Source organism: Eretmochelys imbricata, chromosome 3 (genome assembly GCF_965152235.1).
Source record: "Eretmochelys imbricata isolate rEreImb1 chromosome 3, rEreImb1.hap1, whole genome shotgun sequence".
NCBI lineage: Eukaryota > Metazoa > Chordata > Testudines > Cheloniidae > Eretmochelys > Eretmochelys imbricata.
In genome coordinates this window covers 194,548,648-194,570,767 of record NC_135574.1, presented here as the reverse complement: position 1 = coordinate 194,570,767, position 22,120 = coordinate 194,548,648, and the positions used below count along the sequence as shown (strand labels likewise).

The window sequence follows — 22,120 nt, the reverse complement described above, 5'->3', positions numbered from 1 at the left end:
ACTGGCAATAACAATATATTATGTATGGAGGACTTTGCATTCATTGAAATGAAAATTTATAAGGCGGTAGTCTTAAAAATGCCCTTTCTTTTGTGGCTTTTGGTTTAGTAGATTATTTGTCAGATTTTTATAAGAACATTATTGCTTTAAGAAAAAAATTTAAACCCTGAGAAATTACTCTCAGTCTAACGAGTTCTTTCCCACTGACTACAGACATCATTAGGGGATGGCTATAGCCCGAGGCTGTGCATGAACTTTTTCGTCTAACTGTACACTTTATGTATAATTTAGCTTTCTTGCCTAAATTATTCAAGCAAATAGTGAGTGAAAATAATGGAGTTCACTGAAACCTTCCAGAGTATTAAAATAAAACAGTTTTTTACGTTGATTTGAATTTTTAAGCTTTTTAATCATGTATTTCAAATGGAATACGCATGTCTGCAGCTCTTTTTAGCTTGTCCCCCTGTGCCTTTTTCACTAAAAGAAAAAAAGAAAGGAAACCAACTTCAGTAAATATCCCATTAATTAATAAGTGTTACTTATGACTACTTGAGGTAGAAATAATGGTAGTCAAGTAAAATCTATAGACATGGAAAATACATCCAGCAACTATGGACTGCATTTCTCTTCTTTAATGTGGCCAATACATGTTGCATTGACGTATTCTTGGGAAACAAATATTGCTTCGTTGCTTTAACCTGAGAAGTACTAATTGGGTTTTATTGAATATGAATCCTAACCCTAAAATTTAATATAGAAGCATATTCCTTTTTCTGATAACGTTTACAAAAAAATCTTAATCACCACATTAAGGGCCATGTTACCAGGTGGCATAAATTGGTGTTGTTCCATTGAAATCAATGTGAAGTCCATGGAATTATGTGGATTTACACCAGCTGAAGATCTGGTCTTAATATTTACTTCTCAAGCTAATCTTTCACATTCTTCTTGATGTGAAAGCCTGTTACAGGTCCATGCATTATTATTGTTGATGCTATTATTAATATGGTCAAGGCCCTATCAGACCTCTGGATATGTTCATGAAGCATATGCTTTATCGAAGAATCATCATCTACAACTTCATGAATCCTGAGGACATTTACAACTTAAATCTGTACAGTTTACCAGCTTGGGCAACTTGTGGTATTTGCTGAAGTCCTTTTAGAGAGAAGCTATGGTGATAATTGTGTGTAAGATGGGAAAAGAGCAGTCCTGCTATATGAGCAAGGGGTGGATCAAGACAAGATCCCCCAAATATAACCAATCTGAAATTCCACTAAAGGCTAAAAAAAAGTAATACAATAGTTTTATATCAGAAATTTATAAAGAGAAGATTGTACGCAATATTGTTGTAACCATGTCAGTCCTGAAGAAGAGCTCTGTGTAAGTGCAGAAGCTCGTCTCTCTCTCTCGCCAGTAGAAGTGAGTCCAATAAAAGATAGTACCTCACCCCCCTAGTCTCTCTAAAGAGAAAATTCTATCTTTGAGATCCATCATGTAGGGATTGTAGGGATTTCAGAGACCCAGAACACTGTGGTTGGGACTACAAGGATTATAAACGTACATAGCCGTGCATGACTCCAGTCCCGTACTTAGGGCCTGATCCAAAGCCCATTGAAATCTATAGAAGTATTTCCAATGATTTCAATGAGCTTTTGCTCATGCCCTTAATTACTTGTGCAACCCAGACTTTCGTACTGAAATGGGCCTGGCAACAAGGTACCTTCTAGCTCTACCGAGTGGATTATTACATTATCTTTTTACTTACATTGTAAGCTCCTCAGGGCAGGGAACTGTCTTTTTGTTCTATGTTTGTACAGCTCCTAGCTTAATGGGGCCCTCATCTATAATAGGACTCTATGATTGGGGTCCCACAATGTAAATTATAAATAATAAAAGCAATAATCTATGCAAACCTCAAAAACATTGGCATTTCCATTCCAATAACCGTTCCCAAGTTTGAGTATTTACCTGAAGCCTGGCCATCCAAACATACCCATACCTCTTGGTCTGGAAATTGCATTGGAAATGCTGTGAAATAAGAATGTGTTTTGTGAGATTTCCCCTGTTTCATAGCTTGACATGATGAGAAATACCACAAGAACAGGCTCTTTCAACACTCTCAGTCAAAACCCAGAAGTGCAAAGCTTCACAAAAAATTTAAAAGAAACAATCAAACATAGAAATTCAGCAAACTATTTTTGGAATGTCTGAAATGGTTTGGTTAGATTTAGATGAAGATGTAGGTTGTATTTTTGTTGTATCAGAACTGGTTCACTGGTCCATTCTTTAGGCTATAACAACTCAAGAAGTTAGATGTATGCTAGTTTTTTTGACTTTTAAAGTGGATCACTATAACTATTTAGTTGGGGATTGGTCCTGCTTTGAGCAGGGGTTGGACTAGATGATCTCCTGACATCCCTTCCAACCCTGTGATACTATGATTCTATGCTTTCCCATCACACTAGATTACTGTCACTCCTGAACTGGCTGACCAGACTACCTCAGTACAGTCATGGTCCTCAGATTCAAGCTGTAGGTTGTCCTCCTCAGATTCAAGTTTTACATCTTTTGTGCATTTTATTACATGACTCCTGACACATTCAAGGGACAGTGTGCAAATACCAAAGGATTCCAGGCAACTGGTAATAATGAGATATGTATTTCTTTGTTTAACATCAAGAATGAAGCTCGCCATAAATTCTTTAAATTAGTGGCAAACTTTTATATTTACTATTTTTTCAAATCACCTTTGTCTTTCTCTTGTCAGCACATGGTCATTTTCTCTCCCACCACATATAAAATTTATTTTTCAGCTAAAAGCTGCTTTACTGTCAGTTGTTTCATTTTCAGATTTAGATCGCACATCTCGCAGCTGCCTCCAGTCACTTGTGCAAAATGTATGTATCAGGGACAGTTGCACAAGCATAACAAAATTCACTTGCTATTGTGCACACTTTGTCCATCTTTTTCCCTCCAGTTAACCCAAAAGATCATATGCAACCTAGTGTACTGATTCCATGGTAACAGTTGAAGTGTATTTGACTGCTCCAAGTCTTCAGGACTGTAAAATAAATCTATGTTAAGATGAAGCAAAAAGGAAGTCAAAAACAACAGAGCACGTTCAAGTGAAGGCATGCAAACCTCATTAGCTCTATTAATTAGGCAGAAAGATCTAGATTGTGAAATCCTTTGACAGCATATCATTCTTTTTCACTAAATTCATGTTCATAAAAGCCCAATGCTACATCACCTGTGAGAATTCCCTTTTCAGTGTCTATCATACATCCATAGACAGGCACAACATTTCTCCTCAATTTCTTTTTTGCGTTAGGAAATTAAAATGTTCATTTAAGCCAAAGTGATTTTTCCTTACATCTCACAAGTTGCCTGTCTTTTCTTTACTTCTCACTCACTTCTCAGTAGGCATATTTTTCTCTTTGCTTTGTTAACTGCTCTGTTTTAAGTTATCCCAATGTCCCATGGTAATTTGGCTTCCTTTATCTGGTTTTATGCACTGTACCTCTCCTTCAGTTAAAATTCTTGACACTTAGATTGTCCCTAGGTTTTGCATGCTGTTACAAGGCAGAAAAATCTATTGCTTTCTCATCTGGGTTCTTTGAACTGAATTTTCATCCCAGCCTTACCCAGTCTTCTTGTCTTGCATGCAGTTTGTTCCCACAGTAATGAAACTTTGGCTCTTAATGCACAGGAATGCATCTGTGTGCCTATTAGGTCACCAGTCTGCTCATGTAAAACTTAAAGGGATTTAGTTCCCTGTTTCAAACCATAACTTTCAAATTGATATTTAAAGGCATTTCCAGACTTTAGGCAGAACCTTACACCGGGAGAGGTAAAGGAAGATTGTGTAGCTCTGACCAAGTATCATATGGGCATGATGAAATATACTTATTTTTACATCCAGCCAGTGGAATTTTTATGTCATGCTCAGCCTCTGTCACTTTCACTCAGAGACCGATTAATGATAGAGCTGATGGGGCCATGGCCCAAGCTGCCCAAATGGTCTGGGACCCTGGCCTCTTATAAATCATATAGAGCTAGAGTGTGGCATTCAGCCAGATGCTGATGCTGAGGCTAAGGCGAAGCCACATTACTCCAGGGAAATCTCTGAAAGAAAGAATTTCCCCTGGCACACAATATGAGTAAATAAACTGCACCGTCTTTTGGGGCTGGTGCAACGACTGCCCTCTCTGTGCCCAGCCAAACCTAGGAGCTGGTGTGTATGGAGGATCCATGGCCTTTCCTCTTCCTTGGAAGAGCTCTGATTGGTCCTGGCTGCAGAGCAGGGTACATAAGAACAGAAGGCTCCTTGGTCCCTGTGCCTCTGTTCTGGCCATTAAATGTCAACATTTCCATCAAATACTGTGATGTTCAGAGGCTCCTCTATGACTATGGCTCTCATACAAACTTAGTCTCATCCTCCTGCTGTAGCTTCTCATTCATCTTTGTACCCAGTTCAAAATGGCCCTCCTAGTTTCCAGAACTTGCTCTTCCCTGCCCCTCTAACCTCATGGCCACCTGCTCTTCAGCTCAGTCACGCTTCTCCTACAGTGTTTCCCTCTTTGTGGGCTCCCTCATTGCTCCACAGTTTGGGCTGGGGTTGTGGAAAGTCCTTGTTCACTTGTTGTACCTCATCTATTTCACCAGACTAGAACTTCCCTCCACTACTGAGTCACTTACCTTTGTTAAACTTTGCCCTCCAACCTTTTTGTTTTTAACTTCTGGTTGAAGTTAAAGCATTTTATGATATTATGTTTGAAGGATGCTATATAAAAATAAATTGTTTTGCACTGTATTTGCTTCTGGATAACTTCCATTTTACACTAGTTCCTAGCTTCTTTTGCAGACGTCTATACCTATAAAAATCCAAAGCAGCCCATTCAATTTAGCGTCGCAAAATCTTTTAACTTTGGTGTATTTGGTTTGTGAAACTTCTTTTGGTCTGTTGTAAGCGATGCTCTAGAACAGGGGGAGTGTAGGGCGTGTCTTCCCGCACACGAAAGCTGTTCTGATTTAACTAAAATAGTTTTTTAATCAATTTTGTTAAACTAGTGAAAACTCATGTGGAATTGATTATCTTGATTTAACCCTGGTTTATATCAATTTAACTTAGGTCAGCAAGGAATCAACTTAAACTAAATTGATATAAACCAGGTTTAAATCATATTAAGAATATTCCCATTGGGGTTTGAATTGGTTTAACTAAATTGATTAAAAAAACCCCACTTTAAATCAGTGCAACTTTCTGTGTAGACACTTGAACATCTTCATAATTGCCTGATCATTCGTCACTGTTGACTTAATATAGCTGAGCGAAAAATCAAGAAAAGAAAACATGAAGCTAAAGAAACTAGAAGACAATTCTGCTCAGTTGTGCTGTAGGTTTTCATTTTCTTCCCAAAGGTTCTCCCTTCCAATGCACAATTGCTGGATCTTCAGTGTCATTGACATAGTAGCCAGTTACCACTCAGATTTTGGGGATGGACCAAGAGGACCTCTGAATGTTTGTTCAGCCTGACTATCTGAACGTAAATTTAGACATGAAGATACATAAGCCTGAAGTATTGTTAAGATGCTTTTAAATGTTTTTCAGATATTTTTTAATCTTAAAAAATAGTTTTTGTGGATTTAATATTAATGGAATTTGCTGCATGGATCCTGGGGAGACTTGAGTCCCCTGTTCACCCAGAGAACTGGCATAGCATAGGCAGGGACCATGCAGGCTTCCCAAACTTCTCCATCAGAGTGTATCTACCTTGAACTAGAAGGAGCAGTCACTTCTAGGCCTGAGATGGTAGTTCAGTTTCCATGCCCATTCATTCCTTTGCCTCTTTGCTGAGACTGCCAGGGTGCCAATTAGTGTCAGTCATGGTAAGGGTTTTGTTTCTGATGTAGACAACTGGGAACTGGACTCAGACTCATTTCAAATAGGTCTATGCAGAGCCATCAGATGGCAAAAATTTTTGCAGAATCATGGGGGGGGGGATTAAACACTCATCAGTATTAGGTGAACTAACAGAGCCTTATGCCCTGTCACAATGTTACTAAACAGCAGTGAAGATACTAATAATACTTAGCACTTACACAGAGTGCTTTTAATTTTCAAAACACTTTACAAAGTATGTGCAAGAAGTAATGCAGGAATGAAAGTATTGAATGACTGGCTGCTGCCATCAGTTTTATGACATCAGATTTGCATACTCTATCAGCTTGCCAGAGTTGCTCTTTCTAGCCTGTACAGATGAATGAATCATGTGCACTTGTTTGCCATGCCTGCATTTCCATACAGAGTTGCTGGTCTTGGACTCGCTACTCATGCAGCTGAAGATTGTGGTGCTGCTCGTTGATGTTTCACAATCTTGCTTGAACTTCCAGGACAGGTGCTGCAGGTGAGAAAGGAGTATTACTGGAGGGTGCACCAATGATCTGCCAAGTCATAGAAATGGTATTAGTTGCCCCTTTTCCTCTTTCTCACCGGTGCCTTTGGCTGCTTTGATGCCCAGGTTCCTTTGTTTTCATCCAGTTTCTTACTGGGACTGTTTCTAAATACCACACCATTCAACAGCAGCCATCTTCCTTCCTACTGACACATACAGCAGATGGTGCAAATGGCATGACAAATGTATTTTCTGGAAAAACATAATCTGCCATATTGCTAACTTTGTGTTGTGTTAACTAAATGGGTGTAAAATGCTCCCAAATCAGTATTTCAACTATTTTGCATTGATTTTGCAGGTGTAAATGACTAACCAACGTGCAAAGCAGTGAAGAATCAAGTGCAGTGTCTAATCAGGGAAAGTGATGTTAGCTGAAAAATAATAGTGATTGAAATTCACTCAACTTTTGAGGGGTGTCTCTTTCCCTTAATCTGGTGGTATGTCTTGTGCTATGCTCTACACCTTCTGGCTCTTTGAAGAGACATATTTAGGATCAGATACTAACCTTCTTTGCTTTCTTTCAGATCTCTCTATCTATGATCATCATCATCTTTTAAAGTTCTCACTTTCCTAGCCTGATAGTGGCATCTTGACTAGGCAACGTACCTCTGTCTTGCAGGTGGTATGCAGCTTGTTGTTATTGCTTATTTATTTATTTTATTGCAGTAGTCCTAATAGCCCCAGTCATGGATCAGGACCCCATTGTGGTAGGCACTGTACAAATACAAAACAAAAAAGATGGTCCCTTCCCCAAAGAGCTTCCAATCTTTTCCAACGGGGCTTGATCTTTTCCCAGTCTGTTTAACAGAGGATGGAGCAGTGAAAATTAAAAGTGGGGCCTTAGAATTGTTCACTAGTCTACATATTTTCAGGCTGGCATCCGGTATCAACACTGTGCTATTCTTCAAGAGGTACCCTTTCAACAGACAATATCTCAGGAACACTGGGAAGGATTGCCACAGAGTTGGTGCCTGCCGTGCAGACTCATGATTGGATGCTTGAACCAGCAGAGCCCTCAGAGCCATAAGCATGGCTATAGCCAGCTGTTTCTTTTGTGATTCCTTACCCCCCTCCTCCTGTGTCACTATGTTTTAGATATGAAACTAAGCTTTGTTTCAGACTGGTAGCCCGTGTCAAAGGATTGGTGAGAGGAGACTTTACTGTGCTATAGAACACATTCTACATACAGAAGTAAAATGTGTGAAAAATTGAAATGATATGGTTGCATTGGAAGCATGTGGGTGGTGGTAGCATTGGCTCATGTCTTGTGGCAGTTAATGTAGCACGTTGTGATGCAGTGAAGTGGAATTAGCCCAGTGTGTCTGGGCATGACATTTAAAAAAGAATAATAGCATAGTATTTCTCCTTTTTCTTTGTGTGAAGGGAATGCTTCTTTGCTCTCCCTACATAATGTGAGGCTGTAGCGAATACCAGTCTGTATGTCTCGCCTTCAAAACAACAACCACGATGGCTGTTTCTCATTCTTCTTTTCTTTGTGTGAAGGGCATAGATTGCGTTACCTTTGTGAGGTCGCTGGAACAGGTTCTGATCTCATTTACGTTTCTGTTAGTGTGGAGTAATTCCATTGCCTTCAGTTTTGCACATGCATGTAATGCAGCATCTATAATGCCCAGAGATAAATGGAAATGATATCTAGAAAGACAGAGACAGGCTATTTCAGAGAGGAAGTGACTTTTGAGCAGGAGGCACACTTCAGTTAAACTAAATTCTAGGACTGGTTGGCACAAGTATTCAAAGTTAACCATTTCATCTGTAGGATGGGATGAAGCAGGTGGAAATTGGATGATGCATGAGTAGCAAAGTACCCCCAGGTACAGAGGTGCCCTAAATTTTCAACCATCTATAATACTAACTAGAACAAAGTAAAATCGATAGAATTCTATTGATTACATACTGTTCTTTGAGTTTGAGCCATTTGCTATTCAAGATATATTGGTTAGATATCATTGGTGAGATATGTCACATGATATTTTTATATGATCCTTAATTAGCTGTCATGCAAGTGCTTCCAGCATAAATATGTGTGAGTTGGAATTTAACATTTATTTTACTTTAAATGCAATTTTGAAATACACTTTCTATGAAGATTCAGGCCAGCAAAACTTGATCAGATAAATATTGAATTATAGGAAAAAGAAAATGGATGTAAACATGGCTGGAACAAACTCATTAAGAAATTAGAGTGAACATTCCTACAAGCATTCTGTCAATAGTCACCCATTTCTAAGAATCATCATTATCTTTACATGAGGCATTCTAAGCCCTATACTCTTTAAATTGAACAAGGAGGTAATTAAGGATGTGGATGTATCCTTAATTTCCCTGCATGTAAATTAAAGCTAGATGCCAGTTTAATTTATGCACTGTCATTCTCTAAATACTTTTATAGATTATTATTTTTTTAAGATCAGGAATAATAGCAGCCAATGAATATGATAAGAACAAGAATGCTGGGTTTTTTTGGCTGGTTGCACTTTTTTGTGTATAATGAACAGGTTGCTACTTGTGAGCAGGGGAAAAGGTTTAATGAATCACAAAAGTACATAATTTATTGAAGACCATATTACACACATATTTCAGAGCAAATTCCATGGAAAATGCATGTGAGAAGCATTTCTATGAATCAGACTCTCAGAATATTTCCTTAGAAACAGCTTATTCTACATTTTTATAAAGGAGCTGCAGCATTTATAGTACACCATTGAATTAAGATTTTGTGGTTAAAAAATGCAGCCCTAGAAATTAAAATGATATTTGAAACATAAATCCTGCGTGCTAACAACTATCGTTATAGAAGCCAGCCAGAATCAACAGACGTAGCTTGTTTTCTACAAGGCTTTTTCTGGAGACCAGTTCTCAAAAAACATCTGTGCAAATGCAGGAGAGAAAAAAGCCCCAACAGGAATAGAAGCCATCAGTGGTTAGGTGTGTTATAAATACATTATTACTTCATTGTAATGGCATACAGGCCTTGGCTAGACTGCTAAATGACCTCACTAGCTGTCAGCCTTGAGTTACTCCCAATGAACAAGCATTCAAGATTCAGTTGGCACTAGTTCAGTAAGTCACGAGTAAACACAGAGGGAATCCACCAATTATTTGTCAATACTGTAATGTCTTGTGAAGAAGTAGGAAACCTTTGGATCTGATTCACATCATGGTTACCAATGGAGCATTCAGCTTCCGAAAACTAAACCTGCAGAAAGCCTACAACCTTCATATTCACTGACTTGGGTTTTTATTTTGATTACGCTACTACATAGAAAGAACAGGCATAGCCACCAAAAAAAAAAAAAACCAATCAATTTAAACTTCAAAAACCACATGCCATTAATTATTAATTATTATTCGTAATACTAATTTCTGTTTTTATTTATATAGTCCTAAATTGTCATCAGTTTAGTGATTTTAACTTGAGATACATGAAAGGACCCTGATGATCAGAAAGTGTTGGGCACCAAATTTTGCGAAAATCAAGACCCTCTATGGTATCTCAAGCTGAGCGCCCAAAATCCCTAGTCACTTTTGAAAATTTAGGCCTTAGTGCTAAAAGTGAAGTTCTGAGATACAAAAATGGGTTGGTCCCTATCTCAAAGAATTTACAGAGAGGAAGATGGAACGTGAGAGTTGATAAAACCAACTGCAATTAGTGGGAGTTTTGTATGAATATGGATTACATTGAACGTGTTTGCTACAGTAGTGCCTAGGGGCCAGCTGACACCAGGGCTCTGAAGTAGACATTGCCTGACCTAAAGAGATTGCAGTCCAAACAGACAAACTACACAAAGGACAGGGGAAAGGGTTGAACATACAAACAGAGTGAGTAATGTAATGGCTGCAACATTGTGTTATTTCTGTGATTTTCTTTTGCTTGTATTTTGTTATTTAAGCAGGGGTTCTAGAGCAATTTTTATAATGGGGGTGCTGAGAGCCATTGAACCAAATTGTAAACCCTGTATATAATGGAAACCACTTCAAGCCGGGGGTACTGCAGCCCCTCCTCCCCACCCCCCTAGTTCCAGCACCTATGTATTTAAGTCCTTTCAGCTGGTTATGGTAGGCAAAGAAAAGGGAGGAAGCGGGAAGAGTTGTAACAAACAGCCAATCAGCACAGTTGATGTAATGTTCAGAATGAAAACTATGGAAAGCATTCTGATGACATCATCAATCTCCACTGGTCCCTGCTCAAATCTCTTCTGCAGCTGCTCTTTAAGCGTCAGTCTCTGGCTGGCTCCTTCTCCACTTGGCTTGGGATACTGCATGGGTCCCAGACCCCCAAGGAGGAGTGGGTCTCCCATGCACAGTTAGGCATCCTAGGGGGAGGGTGATCCCCGTTGGGCCCCCTTGGCCCCAGTGCAGCAGTACCTGCTTGAAATGTTTTTTGCAGCTGGTTGGTGTGGGATGCAGGACCAGACTTCAAACCTACATGGCAGCATTCCTGTATCCGGCCTTTGTGTACCTATAATGACTGTGCAGGACACACTGCCAGTGTAATAGTGAAATCACTCTCCGTAAGAGACATAGAGACAAGTTGAGGGAAGCTAGTGTGGGCCCAAAAAAATAGAAGGAGGTGGGGAAAAAACAAAACAAAATGAGAAATTGTAGCAAATGGCTTCTTTGGTCATCTCACATTTCTTCATGGGCTTTGCAGCTTGGTTTCAATGCCTGCATCAGTTCAGTTGTCCTTTAAGTGCTCCATGCTGACCTAACTCTGTTCTCAGTGAAGCCAGTTGTAAAACCCTCATTGACTTTAAAGGGAGCAGAATAAGGCCAATGCTGAGCACTTTTCAAACAGTGTATATAGTCCATTAAAAGAATCATCTTCCATGAGGCCTTACTGGTTTAGCCCACCAAACAAAGTCCTAGTTTACAGATTTAAAATTCATATACTACCCTGTGGCAATCCCATCCTCAGCTCATTCAGGACATTATCCAGGCCAAATTCACTCATACGCTCCAACTCTTTTGCATCAGTCAGAACATGCCAGTGAACCTGGCCTTCTGTTTGTATTGCTTTGGTTGTCTAACTAGATGATCTTTGAGGCAAAGCCTAATTTCCCTTGTTCTGAGTGGCACTTTCACTCTCAAGCCTAAATAAGAATTGATGATAAAGTGTCCTCTACTATCCATTTGCCCAGAGTAGCGTAGACACAAAATGAGAACATCACAGAGCTTGAATGTTGACTGACGTGACCACATGGCTAAATTGTGGTAGCATATAGTTACACTGGCTCAGGTGGAGCCTGGGAACCAGACAGTGACTCTCTGAGATATAACCTACCTCTTGGTTTTTCCCTGCTCCGATACGGATTGGAAGGAAAAACATACCTACCTGTACCCAGCCTTACCTGGCAAAATGTATATCTCCCAGTTTAGCTGCACAGGTCAGCCCATGTTGTCAGGGTGAAACCCAGGCTCCTCCCACGCTTGCCCCTGCTACCTCACTCCGTGTCCACTTGTATGGGATGGGGAATAATGGCTCTGTAGAGGTTGCTCCTCACCGTACGATGTAGATGGCTTGGGCAGGGGAATGAATGGGTGCTCAGAACAGCCCACAATTTAGTCCATAGTTTGTTTCGCTGAACGAGCTCTTAGAACAACACCTATCCAGAACAGGAGTATGGCCCCAATCCTGCAGATGCTTACCCACATGTTTTCTTTATGATATATTTTCTCCTGGAGCTGTTTCTCACAACTTTGTGAAACCATTACAGTGGAGTTTGAAAAAATCACAAAAGGATTGTCAAACTTTCATTGCCTTTTTGTGTGGACCTCTGTTCATTTGCAACACATTAGAACATTTTGCTATTGGATACGAATTGCCATACTGGGTCAGACCAATGGCCCATCTAGCCCAGTATCCTGTCTCTGACAGTGGCCCATGCCAGATACTTCTGGAAGTTGAAGGTTTAGGGACACCCAGAGAGTGGGGTTGTATCCCTGATTATCTTGATTAAGAGACATTGACCTTCACAATATACCCTGGCAATGAGATCTGGAGGTTGACTGTGCAGGATGTGAAGAAGTACTGTTTTTTGTCTGTTTTAAACCTGCTGCCTATTAATTTCTTTGGATGAGTCCTAGTTCTTGTGTTATGTGAAGGGGTAAACAGCACTTCCTTATTCATTTTCTCCAAGACATTAATAATTTTATAGACCTCTAACATATCCTCCCTTAGCTGTCTCTTTTCTAAGTTGAACGATCCCAGTCTTTTTAATCTCTCCTCGTATGGAAGGTGTTCCATACCTCTAATAATTTTTGTTGCTATTTTCTACACCTTTTCCAAATCTAATATAATTTTTTTGAGATGGGGTGACCAGAACTGAATGCTCTTTTCAAGGTATGGATTTATATAGCAGCATTATATTTTCTGTTTTATTTATCCCTTTCCTAATGGTTCCTAACATTGTTAGCTTTTTTGACTGCCACTGCACATTGAGCCGATGTTTACAGAGAACTGTCCATGATTACTCTAAGAGCTCTTTCTTGAGTGGCAATAGCTAACTTAGAACCCATCATTGTGTATGTGTAGTTGGGATCATTTTTTCCAGTGTGCATTACTTTGCATTTATCAGAATTGAATTTCATCTGCCATTTTGTCACCCAGTCTAGTGAGATCCCTTTAACTCTTCACAGTCAGCTTTGAACTTAATGATCTTAAATAATTTTATATTATCTGCAAATTTTGCCGCCTGACTTTTCGCCCCCACCCCCCTTTCCAATGGCCAGAGTCAATGCAGCTGCCCTTAAGTGCAGGACAGCATGGCCCAATGGTCAGATGAGAATGGAATAGAACTTTAATAAAACAAACTGGAGAGCTTCTGTGGTGAACTGCTGCACACAGCCATGCAGTGTTCCAAGCCACACCTGTAGGGCACATCTCCACATTCCTATGTTCATAATACGGTCCCTTATGAGGTCTTTAGATTATAATCTTTAAATTATCATCTTCTACAAACGTCTCTCTACAGTGGCCTCCACTGTCTCTCCTCTGTTGCTGGTGGCAGTCAGTTGGGGGTCCGTTGGAGCCTCAACCCAGATGGCTTCTGCGTCTTGGAGCTCCGGCAGTCACCCTGCAGGAGCCTGCAACACATCTCTGCTCTCATCAGTGGCTAGCCCAGACTGAGCTGCGCTATTCCCTTTATACTCTGGTTCCAGCTGGAGTGTACCCAGCAGGGGTGAGGGGGCATGGTTTCCTCAGCCCCCAGAGAGTGGTTAACCCCTGATGAACCAGTGTGGGGTAGGTACACCCTGTCACACACATATAGGACCATTCCCCACCAATGCAACCTACTCTATCATTCCTATATATTTTGTACCCTGTTATGGTTTCTAACCATCAGAGAAGAGAAGTTCTGGAACAGCCTTCCAAGGGAAGCAGTGGGGGCAAAAGATATATCTGGCTTCAAGACAAGGCTTGATAAGTTTATGGAGGAGATGATATGATGGGATAGCCTAATTTTGGCAAGTAATTGATCTTCGACTACTAGCGGTAGATATGCCCAATGGCCTATGATGGGATATTAGATGGGGTGGGATCTGAGTTACTACAGAAAATTCTTTCCTGGGTGTCTTGCTGGTTAGTCTTGCCCACATGCTCAGGGTTTAGCTAATCACCATATTTGAGGTCGGGAAGGAATTTTCCCCCAGGGCAGATTTGGAAGCCCTGGGTTTTTTTCCCCTTCCTCTGCAGCATGGGGCACGGGTCACTTGCTGGAGGATTCTCTGCACCTTGAAGTCTTTAAACCACAATTTGAGGACTTCAGTAGCTCAGACATAAATTAGGGGTTTGTTACAGGAGTTGGTGGGTGAGATTCCCTGGCCTGCGTTGTGCAGGAGATCAGACTAGACTATCATAATGGTCCCTTCTGACCGTAAAATCTATGATTCTATGATTACCATGTCCCACTGATTATCGTAATTCCACCAAGTTTCCACAATGGCTATTATATCAATATCCTCATTCAATGCCAGGTACTCTAGTTCACTCATCTTAGTATTTAAGCTTCTGGCATTTGTATACAAGCACTTGTACATTTTGCCAATATTCAGTTGCTTGCCTTCATGTGTTAAATTTAAATGGGACTCTTACGTTTGACTGTTCCTCAGTAGCTCCTACCTGTACTTCAACAACTTCTTCTCTATCCTCTCAGATATAGAGCTCCCCCTTTAATACCTTCATCTCTAAGTGATGTCTCCACCTGAACCATGTGCTCCTCTGCATCTGTCATCTTTCCCCCAGCCCTTTTGTTTAAAATATACTCTACAAACTTTTTAATTGTACATGCCAGCAATCTGGCTCCATTTTGATTTAGGTGAAGCCCATCCTTCTTGTATAGGCTCCTCCTTTCCCAAAGGTTTCCCAGTTTCTAATAAACCTAAAACCTTCCCCCCATACCATCATCTGATCCATACATTGAGACCCCACTGTTGTGCCTGGCCCTGTGAATGGAACAGGAAGCATTTCACAGAATGCTACCATGGAGGTTCTGAACATTTTAATCTCTTACCTAGCAGCCTAAATTTGCCCTCCAGGACCTCTCTCCTACCTTTCCCTAAATCACTGGGGTAACTCAATTGTGGCCAAAATCCACAATACAAAAAAAATTAGCACTCTGGATTAGCAATTTTTGGAGAGGATTACTCTGCAATAAACAGGCTCCGCAGGAGTTCCAACAATGGTTTGATGCTCAGCATGTGCCTGAAATGTCCCACTTGTGGTTTTCTTACATCAGAGAATGGTGTTAGCTTGTGTGGATGTGGTGGACGGGCTGATAGCTACACACATACCAGGCTTTATCTTCCATTTTTTAAGTGTGCTCATCATCACTGACTTCATGTATGATAACGTAACTCTGGAAATCAGTCAAGTAATCAGTCAGATATGGCAGGTAACATCTGTGAACTGTTGTAAAAATCCTTACTGAAACATCTGCCAACATATTTGGAAGTAAATTAATTTTATTATTACTGAATATTGTATATGTTTAAGAGGACACTATCCTGTAAACATTATATATAAACAAATATCCTGTCTTGTATTATTAATAGTACATAACATTATTAACCCTAAAAGAGTTTTTAAAATCTTATTACCGCTCATTTTTATGCTGTTTATGTTCCTGTTGCATTTCACCCCAGCTGAAAAATGAAAATAAATAATCAGCTTCACTTCATTTCTACTTAGTTTCACTTACAAAACCTTATGAAAAGGCTGCAGTGTTTGGGTTTCAAGTACTGCTGAGAAATAGTTACATACAAACAAAATCTATCTGTCTGTCTATCTATCTTTAGGCATTTTGATGGGATTTTCAAAGCCACCTAAAAGATTTGGATGCCCAATTCCCATTCATTTTAAGGGGCATTGGGTGTCCAAATTCCCCACGTGACTTTGAAAATCTTATTCTGAGTGTGGGATTTTCAAAAGTGCTCTGTGCTGGTCTAAGGTTTCTCCCGCTGAAGTCAAAGGTGAAACTCCCATTGACTTCAGCTGGAGAAGTGTTAGACCAATGCTGCATGCTTTTGAAAAATCCCACCTAGATTCATTTCTGTTAATATTCCTGGCCCATTGACATGAGTGGGAGTTTTGCCATTGATTTCAATGGAGGTCAGGATTTTACCCGGGGTGTTTCACAATTAAAAAAAAATAAAATAAAAAAAATAAACTCTAAATTTGAAGACTAAACAACTTCTAAAATTTTATACAGTAGAAGTTATATGACTATGAACTCAAGTCAGACAAGAGAGATTTCACAAAGACCTCTAATTCAGGAGTTTACATGGCATTAGCAATCTATACCAGTGATATACATATTTAAACCATGTTGGGTGATAAAACATCTCCAGTATTTAGTAACACATACAGCAGTCATACTCTGAAAACAGGGGAGACATTACTCTTCAGGAATACAGTCTACAAAAGTTACATGGAAAATGTGTTGGTGTTATTTGGCTGGTCTACATTTCAAAGGAAAAATTGAAACCATACTTGGCACGACTGTAGACAGCAGCCACTAAAAAGAGGTTATTGTAAACAAAGTAATGCAGGCCAGGTCATTCTTCTCCACTGTTTCTCTGTGCAGACTTCTTATTAATGTATCTCAGGAAATGAAGGTTTTTTTTGTCTTTCAAGATAAGCAAGTTTCTAAAAAAACACAGAGCCAAATCCTCAGCTGGTAGAAACTGGTGTAGCTCAATTGACTTCAGTGGATCTAAATTAATTTGCCCCAGCTGAGGGTCTCACCCATATTCTACAAAAATGAACTGTGGTGTACAGAAGGCAAAAAGAGATGGTACCTCGCATTTCCCGCTGCTTAAACTGATATCTACTTTGTTTACTCATAAGTCCCAATATCCCTTTTCAAAGTACAGTAGTAAGACTTGGAGAGATGGCCTTGGGCACACACACACAAAGTCCTTGCAGCCACAAGTAAACCATAGTCAGCAGCAGGCTGTGCAGCATTGTGATGAAGGATCAGAATATGCACTTTCCCCTGGAATGCAACTGAGTTGGCATCATCAGAGGGAAAAATTTTGTGCCTCCCCCACCCACTCCATTCTGTCACAGCGGAGATGAAGCAAGTGATTTAATACATACAAGTCACTGTGAGTGCCAGCCCTTTTGAGGAATGGTTGTTTTTTTTTCAAAGTAGGAATTTTTTGAAGTGACACAATGTTGTTTTCATTTTTAACAATATTGAAATTTTCAGAGCCAAATCCTAATCTGGTGTAAACTAGTATATCTCTGTTGATTGCTATGGAACAATGCTGACAAACCCCAGTTGAGGATGCGTCCAGCCTGTTAAAAATTTTCTTATTTAAACATAGACTTTTCACATGTCTTTTTTTTTCATTCACTTTATAAAAAAAAACAACCTTAATTCTAGGTAATGATTTAAAATGCTGGATTTGACATTAATGTTGACCCACTGATTTGTATCACTACTGTAGAATGGTATTTTGTTCTTTAATTAAGGGTTGCCTGTGTCTCGGCAAACAAAAAGAGCTGAATTAAACCCAGTAGTTTTTATTTATTTATCACCAGGAGCATATTCCATGAACTCCTTGTTGAGGTTATGTACTCTAAGCTTATTTGCATACTTGGAACAGGCACCCATACAAAGAAGTACAGTGAACACCTCTGGCATTTCAGTTCTAAATATAAGCTTGGTCTTGATAGAAAAAGGATTTTGCCTATGAAACCATTCTAATTTCTCCCATTGTTTTACACTTCCTAATTACGTGTGATTTTCTAAACCAGAAAGTGGCGATTGTAATATTACATATAAATATATATAATACGGTACGCAACTGTTAATTTGAAAGTCTTAAGACTTAATGCGTTGATTGTGCTCGACTGTTTGCTAAGTGCATGAGGAATCCTGAAGACCACAGCACAAATAGCTCATCGACCAGCCCCTACAGTATTTGGGTTAATTGGGTAAAGACAAGAAATTCTGGACTACTAGGACATTTTGGCGTATTTGCCTGGCATACAGTGACGTGTGATTACAAAACAATTCAACAGTCTGGATACATTTGAATACTAAGTTATTTTATAAAGCCTGCACTGTGTGTTTTGAATGCACATTCGCTGTTATGAATAACAGTAATTGTTGGCCTTGGCTTGTCTTTGTGTGGGTGCCAGCTGGCAGCAAGTAGAGCTGCGACACATGACACTACAGCTGTGTCCACATGTTTCTGGGTTGCAGTATCCACTTATATAATTTACTTTTTTGATCAACAGTTGAACTATTCAAGTGCGTATAATTTACTTTTTTGATTAACAGTCAAACTATTTAAGTGAGTTCATCAAGTTACACATGCCAACTACTTCTGCAAGAATACTTATTTTACCATTTCAAAAATATATAACTATTCAATATTCTTTACTTGTGGCGATGCTGCAGCTTCATTACACCCAGTGCAGTAAAAGATGCATTCCTAGTTGAACCTATGTATTTTTTCGACTGAATATACACACTAACAAGACAATAGCTCAGTATTTAGTTAAATTAACCATTAAAATAATGACAGGTTTCAGAGTAACAGCCGTGTTAGTCTGTATTCGCAAAAAGAAAAGGAGTACTTGTGGCATCTTAGAGACTAACCAATTTATTTGAGCATGAGCTTTCGTGAGCTACCGATGAAGTGAGCTGTAGCTCACGAAAGCTCATGCTCAAATAAATTGGTTAGTCTCTAAGGTGCCACAAGTACTCCTTTTCATTAAAATAATAACTAACGATGACCTTACTGTAACTGACCGAATAAATGGTGTATCTTTTCAACTTGTCCTCCATGTGGCTGGGATGTTCATATTTGTCATTGTAACTAGATTTCTGATCGGGTAATGCAAACTAACTGCGTCAGCCTGAATATGAGTTCTCAGCAGTGACGCTTCTCATACTAAACCATATTTAATATTGGTAAACTTGGGGAAATCTAGCACATGTTGAGCCTAGCCCAAACTAAATGTAGTCTTTTGTGACCCTTTTTAAAAGAAAACACACCAGTTTAATTCCAGCTTCTCAAGACCAAAGCAGGAAATACACAGATAATATTCGAGAACTTTTTCAGCTCACTGGTAAAGCAGAAGTAGTGCAGCATTAACAAAAACAATATTTCCCCCCAAACCTGTATTCATTTATTTACCTCTTCAGTCACAGTGAAATAGGAGAGGGCATGGATTTAGCTTTGTCTTAAAATATGGGGAACATTACCCTACCGTTTTATTCCAACTGCACACTGAAGTCAAGTGTGGCATGTATTAATTCAGTGCAGCTTTTAGAATGTCAGTACTAGTACAAGCCAAAGTAGCTGCACATTATCTACCTTATGGTACTAGTACAGTACTGTGATGCATTACAGGGCTAAGGGTCATAAGTTCATGGCAGAAATGATTCATGTAATCTGGAGGAGGAAGCATAAATTGAATAAGTGAGACTTGATTTTTAGGGGGAAGAGACTGAAGTCAGCCATCAAGTGTAAGAGCTCACCCTGCTGGTGACTCCAAAAGGGGCATTAACTGCATTTATGGTGGCAAGCAGGTGCTTGACATTCCATTTAAATTAAGTGACGGTAGTAATGAAATATATGTGAGAGAAAACAAGACCTGGATTAGAACATATTTCACAGAAACCTGTGGTGAAAGCTGAGACGGGCATGACAACTGAATATTAAATTCTGTTAGCACTTGGAGTTATTGAGCAGCAAAGAGCTTTAAAAAAACAAAGCAATTTTGGTTTGAACTATTAAAAAGAGAGAGTAGAACTTTCAAAATCCTAGTGTTTTCTCAAGACACTGTGTAAGTATTATGTTCTTGGTCAGTAGTGCAGCCTTTATGATCCTATTGAGAAGGTGTGTAGCAATGTATGTGGCATGGCAAATTGCACTTTCATGTCAAATGATAATAAAGCAGTCAGATTATTCAACTGAAATAAAATATCACTGTAATTTAGCATTCCATAGGATGGCTATAATAAATGTATTATTAACACATAAAGCACTACATCGCCAGTATGGCTTGTGATACAACCAAGTAAATACAAAGCCGAGGCAGCCACTTTGTGTTTCACTCATCCCATTGTGCCTGGATACTGCAGCACATATAATCTGATCCAGCACCCTTTCCTTTCTAATGATCCATAAGATAGCGCACCTACCTAATTCGAGGCACCTTTGGAACCTGGAACGACAGCCCGAGTTAAAGGTAGAATGTCAGCCTTAGTTCTGAACTTCCTAGTTGATCTGTGTCCCAGTTAATGATGGGCCAGCCTCAAAAGGTTCAGTAGTTCAGTTCAGAAGCTTCTCTGAAGTATCTGAACTTCTAGCATGTGCAAAACTGGGATGGAAATCTTGCACGGACAGGCTTTCCCATGTGGTTTTCAGTGCTTCCTGCTTCCGGTCAGACTAAGGAACAGAATGCAAGACCAGCCTTGCTTGTGACTTAGATACCATTGTGGTAGGTGTTATAGAAAGACTTAAGAAGGAAAGAGAGAGTGAATCAGGAAGGGTGGAGCTGTATGAAAATGAAAAATAATGGAAATCGGTTAACTGAATTTCTCCAAGCTCCTAAAAGTTTCAGTCTAAGGAACATTCTTGGTCAGTTTTTATTTATCCTAACAGGCTATTAGAGCCCAGATCTCAACTCAGACACAATAGGGGAAATCTTGGCCCTCCTGAAGTCAGTGGGTGTTTTGCCATTGAGTTCAATGGGGCCAAGATTTTACCCATAATTAAGATTATTTTTCAGGTTGTTTATTTCAATGCTGTATTAAAAAGAAAAGCAATCCCTTCACTGTGGTATCTGAGAAGTAACAGATACAAAGACATCTTCGAAATATGAAGAACAACACAAGGAATGCCTCATGGTCTGTTATGTAAGATTTTTCAAAGTTTTTCAAAAGTGGATTTCTCAATATTTAAAACTAGGAAAGGGGAAGCCCTGTGGGGTGCAATTTGAGTGGGCTACGTTAATTGGACTGTGAAGAATTCAGTTTGCATAGCTCGGTATTGGACCAACTGCCAAAGATGACCGGTACCTGCGGATAGTGGGTGGGCAGACGGAGGGCAGCATCTGCAACAGATGTACTGAGCATGCTTAGGCCATGTGAGCATACTCAATAAAAGTCAAGAAGCAGCTCTGGGAGGGCACATGACCCCACGTGACCCCCTGCCCACATGTCACCTCTGCCAGCTGCTATAGGTTTGCTCAGATACAGGAAGGTTTTGAAATGCAGGTTCGTGTCTGCATATGAACTATGGAGAGTTAAGGTAGCCAAACTACTCTAACTCCACCCCCTTAAAGCTGCCTGTCTGCCATGTTCCCTTCTTTTCATGTAGAATTTCAAAAATGGGCAATTCAGAGCAATGATTTTACATGATTCCTATATACGTGTTTCATATGCCAAGGGCCTGATCCAGAGCTCATTGAAATAAATAGGAGTTTTTCCTTTGGCTTCAGAGGGCTTTGGACCAGGTTTTCAGTGTGCTACTTTGTCACCACACTAAACTTTGTTCTTTTCACATGAATACTCTAATGATCTGTGAATATGAGCTTAATATATGGAGACTCACTAGCTCTGTCCAATAATAATTGAATAATTTGCTGGAATCATAGGGCCAAATCGTGTGAGGTGCCTGCAGTGCTTTGCAACATTGAGCCCTCAAGGAAAGTGGGATTGATTGCTTTGAGTATGCCACTTGTCTCATCAGAAATGTGCAACTTTTTTATGTGCATTGTGTGTGACTGTATAGAAGAGTTTAATGTGGCACAACCATTAAATGGCTGAGCTTAAGCCATTCTGAATTCTGTGGTCTGAAAAAATGAATCTGTTTATTATGGATGGTTGAGGTTGTATGAGCTTCTTATTTTTCCAGGTTGCCACTGTGGCTCAGAGTTCGAGTAATTTGGCTGTATTTCCATTCTTTCAAAGGCTTGGGTTTCTTTGTACATTTCAACTGAATTCTGAATTTCTTGGGTTTCTAATCTTTGGGTTTAGAGTTTTTTAAAATATTCTTAAAATAAGTATATGCTCAAAGCACTGGTCTGTATCTGATAACATCACATAATGAAGACTGGTTTTGTGAGGGAATTTCCGTAGTTTTTGTCAAATAGCCCTATATGGGGCTAGGGAGTAAAA

General features: G+C 39.6%; 1 long non-coding RNA gene across 1 annotated transcript; it reads right to left on the bottom strand.

Annotated features, from left to right (window-relative positions):
• Nucleotides 1-6,107: 6,107 nt before the first annotated feature.
• Nucleotides 6,108-20,290, bottom strand: LOC144262305 (uncharacterized). The gene is made up of 3 exons (XR_013345515.1): nt 20,141-20,290; nt 7,979-8,111; nt 6,108-6,404 (listed from the first exon to the last, which is right to left on the bottom strand). It is a non-coding gene; the product is annotated as an uncharacterized LOC144262305 (long non-coding RNA).
• Nucleotides 20,291-22,120: the final 1,830 nt, after the last annotated feature.